This window comes from Ahaetulla prasina, chromosome 3, assembly GCF_028640845.1.
Source record: "Ahaetulla prasina isolate Xishuangbanna chromosome 3, ASM2864084v1, whole genome shotgun sequence".
NCBI classification, from domain to species: Eukaryota; Metazoa; Chordata; class Lepidosauria; order Squamata; family Colubridae; genus Ahaetulla; species Ahaetulla prasina.
Window position 1 is genome coordinate 200,785,436 of NC_080541.1, and position 7,673 is coordinate 200,793,108.

General features: G+C 34.9%; 1 long non-coding RNA gene across 1 annotated transcript; it reads left to right on the forward strand.

The window, feature by feature from the left end:
- The first annotated feature begins 2,145 nt into the window (after nucleotides 1–2,145).
- LOC131194819 (uncharacterized) lies at nucleotides 2,146–6,102 on the forward strand. The gene is made up of 2 exons (XR_009154321.1): nucleotides 2,146–2,683; nucleotides 5,760–6,102. It is a non-coding gene; the product is annotated as an uncharacterized LOC131194819 (long non-coding RNA).
- The last annotated feature ends 1,571 nt before the right edge of the window (nucleotides 6,103–7,673 follow it).

Genomic DNA, 7,673 nt, shown 5'->3' on the forward strand with positions numbered 1-7,673 from the left:
CAGAATTTCCCTTCTCAGAGGTGTAAGTCTCACAGTGGATAGAAATCCTTTCTGAGTAGCTCTGAATGTGTGGGACAAAAATAGAGGATAATTATCTCCTCTTTGTTAGTCCCCAGGAAAATATGTTCAGCTCTTTTTTTCAGCAACCTTGGGTAATAATTTTGTTGTTGAAACTATGGGGTTTTTGGCTGCTAATTAAATATGTACCTAATACAAATAGTCTTTGCTGAGCAACTATAATTGGGACCATCAGTTTGGTTGATAAGCAAAACAAGCACTAAGTCAAATTTGCTTTTAAACTTTTTTTTAATTTTATTTTGTCACAACAGTATACACAAGCATCAACATAAAACAACAACACATCATATAAACATATATATGAGCAAAAGTATGCAAAAACTATATTAATTTGATATAATGAAAGGAAACAATAGGACAGGAACGGTAGGCACTTTTGTGCTCTTATGCATTTTTGTCAGCATTTTTTTGCTTTACAGCATTTTTTTGCTTTACAGACTTGTGAGGGTAGTAAATGATATTGGAGACTCTCTCTCCCAACTTAAGAGTCACAGGCTCAAGCGCTCTTGCCACCAAGTGACAGCAACATCAGGAAGGAGTATAAAAAGCTGAAGAAGTATCACTGCCTGAAGGAAAAACTGGAGAGAATGTGGATAGTAGAGGCCAAAGTGATCAATGGAAGGACAGAACCCTCAAACTCCCAGGCCTCTTACCCATATGGGTAAAAGCCATGGATGGATGGATAGATAGATAGATGGATGGGATGGGATGGTATAGGATGGTATTGGTGGATAGTTGGATAGATGGATAGATGGATAGACAGACAGACAAGAGAAAGATACATACTGATTCCACTTTCTACCCCCTGTACTGTCCTCTGTCATTACCAGAACATCCAATCCAACAGAAACCGGGTGTGTGTCCAATTAATTATTGCAACTGCATTCAACCGGAATCTGATAAGTGCCGGAATGATCATGATTGTGAAAAAAATAAGAAGTGTTGTTACTATTGTTGTTCAATGAACTGTGTGGACCCAGCATAAGAAGCTCTGGAATTCAGGTAGTACTTTACATATACTTTCTTCTGAAGGATGCACTGGATTCAATATTATCATATTCTTGGTGAAAAAGGAAATATCACTGATGCTCCCTTCACTTTAGCCCTGTAGCCTAATCTTCTTCCCATTCTTTCCTTTCCTTCTCTGGGGAATACAGATATTGCTTTCATGTCACCTGCTTTTGATTCCCTTTGCTTCAGATTAGCTTTCATAAACTTTGAGCATCCACAGGTAAACTTAATTTACTGGCCTTTTTAGAGTACTTGGTCCTTGACTTTTATTTTAAATTCTTCAGCCATTCATTTACAACTAGGATTCCTCCAACCCAGGTTTAGCTGTTTTTCTTTATTATATCATTTGGCTGCATCGCTGACGCTATCCTCAGCTAAATGTTTCCTCTTGAACTAGTTTGGAAATTAGGAACATAGGTGCTTGTTTATCTACTTCTCCATTGTTGTTTAAGTTTAACATCTAATTTGTAATCTATTAACAGGCTTCCCAGATGATGAAAGAGTTTTGGCAACTCCATGTATTCAACTATTTCACAGCATATTTCTGATCCCTTCATCACCCTCCAAGTGTTTCTTCACCATGAGACTGGAACAGCAAGATATTTGCCACCTGTTGTACTCCTGGTTATTTCAGAGAACTTTCCTTCCTTCCTTCCTTCCTTCCTTTTTTTGGGTGGGCACAGATTATAATAATGGAATACTATGAAAAATAAAGAAAAATTATTCATTGTAATGGAAATTGTTGTTTCTCTATCATAAATAAAATCAGCTTCTCAGATTTCACTTTGCATTTTTTCTTTTATTATACAGAATACCATCATGGTAATTGGTCATTTAATTACAGGTTTTCCTTTAAGGCAGGGGTGTCAAACTTGCAGCCCATGGGCCAGATGCATCATGCGCTGGTCATTCCCACCCCTGGTTTAGTGAAGGGGGAAAAGGTTGTGATACATTACATGACAAAAATGTGATGCCCGCCTTTGACCCCCCCTGCTTTAAGGAAAGCTGCACTCCAAGCATCAAGTTACAACTTAGGTCATTCCCAAGAGCAACCACATATATTGGCATCCCATGTTTCCAGTTTGAACCCTGACTGAAAGGGCTTTAACTCACTCATTTCAATCCTTCTTTCAGTCAGCTCTTATCCAGTTGATCCTGTTTCTCTTTTTAAGTACATTTATTTTCCAAATCCATATCACCTCCCATTTTCCTCCTCAGGCCCAGGAAAATTTGTTTATAACCTTTGGAAATAAACAGTAATGTTGCAGTTACGACTGCTGCTACCTGTTGCAACCCTAGCTTCTGTTTCAACAAAAATGAGAAGACTTGCTTACGTTTTGGGGGAGGAGAAAGAATTGAAGCATACAAACCAGTTTGGCAGAACTCCGATAGCAGTTCTGTGCAAGTGGAGCCCTAACCACATTTCTGTTCCTACACTGCTCTGTCCAGCAGTAGTAGTTTTTTTTTTTAATCATTCTAAGTCATTTGCTGAATCTAGAGGACAGCATGAAGCTGTTCGCCACCTTTCTCCTTGGGGGCCTTCTAGCTCTTTGGATGGGATTCCCCTCCACAACTGGGAGCCACCTCCCAACAGGTGAGACATAAAAGTAGCTGTTTGGTGAAGAGATGATGGAGGAAAGAGAGCAAAGCCTGACCGAGTTTTATGCCTGCATCTTTACCTTTAAATTGTCTCTTTGATGTAGCTGATTGAATATTAATTTATATAGCTTTTACTCCCATTATTATCAGGGAAAATACGATAACATATGTTAAACTGTAATGCAGTTTCAGAAATGCAAATATTTAAATTTTGTTGGAAATGCTCTTCATACAATTGACTGTAAAGTTGATGTTTATGAGGATAGCAATAAAGTTATTCAACCAAATTGTGTTTTACTGTATATATATATATGTATGTGTGTTTGTGTGTGTATCTAATTGAGAGAAAATGGAGATTATATTTGAAAAGATATAATCTCCATTTTCTCTCAGTAAGTTGAAGGTGCAGATTTCCAATCAATCTGTATTAATTTTATAACACTTGAAAAGAAATAAGAATGATAAAGAACTCTAAAATTGAAATTGATTACTTAAACAACTTCATATTGGTTGTTTTGACACTTTGTTAACCTATAACGTATTGCAGGCCTTTGAGGTTGGAGAAAATTACAATTCATTTTGACAAGGTTTAAGTGAAATATGTAGTTAGAAGCCTGAAAAAAGTTAGTGGATTGAATTAGCCTTTGAAACAAAGGTAGAATTAGGAATCCTACGGAGAATATGTTGAACAATATCTCTGGGGAAATTTCCTGTTGCTTCTTCTCAAGTTCACCAACTATTCCTCCAAAATGGGTAACATTGAATCTTTCTCTGTGCATATATTAAGCTTGCAATAATTATCATATATTGAAATAGTCTTCCATGACTTTTTTCCAATTGTTCTGGCTTCACTTAGGAAGGAGGAATTGTTCAGAGTTTCCCTTCTCTGTTATCAAGCAGCAGATTGAAATCCTTTCTTTCTTTCTTTTTTTTTTGAGAAAAAACTCATCATATCAATTCAATTACAATGTGCTGCATGGGTTAGGGTTATATCTTCTTGTGCATTCACAGAATAAACATCTCTTTCATACATATATTTTATATTGTCTTTTCTAACGTATCTTTCCATCTAACCAAAAATAAAATAAATTCCATATTTTATAGTATTGCTTGTCTTCTTGCTCTCTAATTTCAAATGTTAATTTACGCATCTCTGCACATTCCATCATTTTTCTAATTATTTCATCTTGCGAAGGTAACTTCTCATTTTTCCAATTTTTAGCAAACACAATCCTAGCTTCTGTAATAATGTTCACAATCAAATATTTTGCATCTCTAGTATATATCTCAGGTATAATTCCCAACAGAAAGACATCTGGCTTAAAGTCACACATTGCTCCCAGAAGCACGAAGCTGAAGCCTGAAGATGACAAATGAGACTTCATTGAAACGTCGCCAAGACACTTCCAATTTTACGTGGGAGAAAACCCGAATAACCAAAGACCTACACACACACACACACACACACACACACACACACATATATATAGTAATTAATATAATTAATACAATATAATTAATGTAATAATGACATGATTATATGATATGATCTAATATAATGTAATAATTTGACAATATTCCTCCCATTTCCCCTCTGCCATTATCAGAAGGTCCAATTAAACAGAAGCCAGGGGTGTGTCCAATCGATCGCTGCAGATGCACTGGTCCTCAGCCTAATGAGTGCGAGACAGATTATGGTTGTGAAAAAAAGAAGAAATGTTGTTACTCTTGTTGTGCAATGCGCTGTGTGGACCCAAAATAAGAAGTTCCGGGATTCAGGTAGTATTTTCTTCTCAAGGGTGCTCTGGATTCCATATTATCATAGTCTTGATGAAAAAGGAAATATCCCCCATGCTCCCTTAACTTTAGCCCTGTAGCCTAATCTTCTCCCTATTCTTTCCTTTCTTTCTTTCTTGGGTGAATATTGATATAAAATATAAAATATAATATAAATATGTATATATATATGTATATATATATATATATATATATATATATATATATATATATATATATATATATATATATATATATATATATATATATATATATATATATATATATATATATATATATATATAAAATAAATATAAATAATTTATTATTTATTTATATAAATAATATAAAAATATAAAAAATATAAATAAATAAATATAAATATATATAAATATAAATATAAAATATAAAATATAAAATAGTGAAAATTGGCTCCTCTGTAAACAACAAAATACCTTATACCACCAGACTTGAAATCCTGGGATTATAAAACTTAGAACTCCGCCGACTCTGACAAGACCTGTGTTTAACACACAGAATCATCTATTGCAATGTCCTTCCTGTTAAAGACTATTTCAGCTTCAATCGCAATAATACAAGAGCAAACAATACATTCAAACTTAAGGTTAACCACTTCAATCTTGATTGCAGAAAATATGGCTTTTGTAACAGAGTTGTTAACGCTTGGAACACTCTACCTGACTCTATGGTCTCTTCTCAAACTCCCAAAAGCTTTAACCAAAAACTGTCTACTATCGACCTCACCCAATTCCTAAGAGGACTATAAGGGGTGTGCATAAGCGCACAAAAGTGCCTACCATTCCTGTCCTATTGTTTCCTTTCATTATATATACGCTTATATGTTGTATAATTGTTTTATGCTTATGCTTATATATACTGTTGTGACAAAATAAAATAAATAAAATAAAAATAAATGAATAGAGGTATTGCTTCCACTTCACCTGCCTTTGACTCCTTTGCTTCAGATTAGCTACCAGAAACTTGGATCAACCACATGCAAACCTAATTTGCTGGCATTACTGTACTTCATCAATCTTCCTGTAGCAGCTGGTCCTGAACACTTATTTTAAGTTCTTCAGCCACCCATCAACAACTAGAGTTCCTCCAACCTAGGCTGACAGAAGTTTTTCTTTATTATACTATTTGGCTGCTTCCTTGATGCTGTCTCCAGCAAAACATTTCATCTTGAACTAGTTTGGTAATGAAAACATAGATGCTTGTTTACCTACTTCTGCATTGTTAAGTTTAACATTTAATTTGTAATCCATTTACAGGCTTCCCTATTGATGAAAATGGTTTGACAACTCTGTGTAAAACTTCAACAATTTTACAGCATCTTATGATCCTTTCATCAGCCTCAGAAGTGTTTCTTGATCAAGAGATGAAAACAGCAAGATATTTGCTACACTGTTTTACTCCTGATTATTTCAGAGAACTTTCCTTTCTTTCTTTCCTTCTTTCTTCTTTTCCTTCCTTCCTTCCTTCCTTCCTTCCTTCCTTCTTTTGGGTGGGCACAGCTTATTATAATGATAATGAAATATTATGAAAAATGAAGAAAGATGATTCATTATAATGGAAATTATTGTTTCTCTATCATAAATAAAATAGTATCTCAAATTTCACTTTTCAGTTCTTTATTTACCTACAGAACAGAGGTGGGTTTCAGCAGGTTCTCACCAGTTCTGGAGAACCGGTAGTCAAAATTTTGAGTGGTTCAGCGAACTGGTAGTAAAAATTCTGACTAGCCCCGCCCCCATCTATTCTCTGCCTCCCAAGTCCAGCTGATCTGGAAGGAATGGGGATTTTACAGTAACCTTCCCCTGGATTGGGGAGGGAATGGATATTTTACAGTATCCTTCCCCTGGAGTGGGGTGGGAACGAAGATTTTACAGTATCCTTCCTCTGCCATGCCCACCACAGAACTGATTGTAAAAAGTTTTGAATCCCACCACTGCTACAGAATACATCTTGGTTATCTGTAGTAAACAAAGTTTATTTACAATATTTCCACTAAGAAGACAATCTACCCATGGCAGAATAGATTCCACTAAACTGTGAGCTTGGTCTCATATTTTTGTATCACCAAGAAGAAAAAATTGAGAACTTTACAGGTCACATTTTGAACAGAGGTCTTGAAGTCTAATGTTGCTATTGTTTAACCTGTTAACTATTCTTTTTCATATATAATGTATGACAAGTCATATTAGGTTTCAAATAGATGTAGAAGTCTATAAATTTTGAACTTTTTTTACAAAAGGAGATGTTATTTTTGCAGTATATCTGTCAATGTTCAGCTGAGTGGATAATATGTGCTTTTGGTTTTTTGTCCTTTTAATTCACATTTTTTAATGTTTTTGTCCTGTAGTGTTTTGTTTTGTTGTTGCATTTTTTGGGATTTTGTATTTTAATCTTTTAAATAAAATAAAAATTAAAAAGCTCACATTTTAAGTAGACACCTACAATGCTGTGCCCTCAAATTGTAACTTTCATAGGAGCCCAGAACCATATTAGAGTTGATAGTATCAAAAGTTCCCAAGAGATTTAATAAGAGAAGAAAAGCTGTACTCCAAGCACCTAAGTTTCAACTGAGGTCATTCACAAGAGCAACCATATATAGTTCCACCCCTTGCTTCAGTTTGAACCATGATTGAAAGGACTTTAACTCATTCATTTCCATTCTCCTTTCAATCAGCTCTTCCCCAGTTAATCCTGTTTCTCTTCAAATCACACTTATTTCCCAAAGTGCATATCACCTCCTGTTGTCCTCCTCAGGTCCAGGAAAGTTTGTATATTACTTTGAAAATTTTATGATATTCCAAACTGCACTGAATTTGGGGAATTCTCAATGTTATTACCAAAATAAAAATGGGAACTATTAACCACAAGGAGATCTTTACTATGTTGTTAGGTTCTTCCAACTGGACTTTACATTAAAATGTAGGAAAGAAGATTTGCTTTGCTTGAGATGTAGAATGAGAAAGGAAAGGGACAAGAAATTTGCTCAATGGACTCAAATGTCTATACACCAATGCACAGAGTATGAGGAATAAACAGGGTGAATTAGAAATCCAAGTAAATGAGGGTAGATATGATATTGTTGCCATTACGGAAACTTGGTGGGATGAAACTGACAAATGGAACATACAGCTAGAGGGATATAAATTATTTAAAAGAAATAGACCAAATAA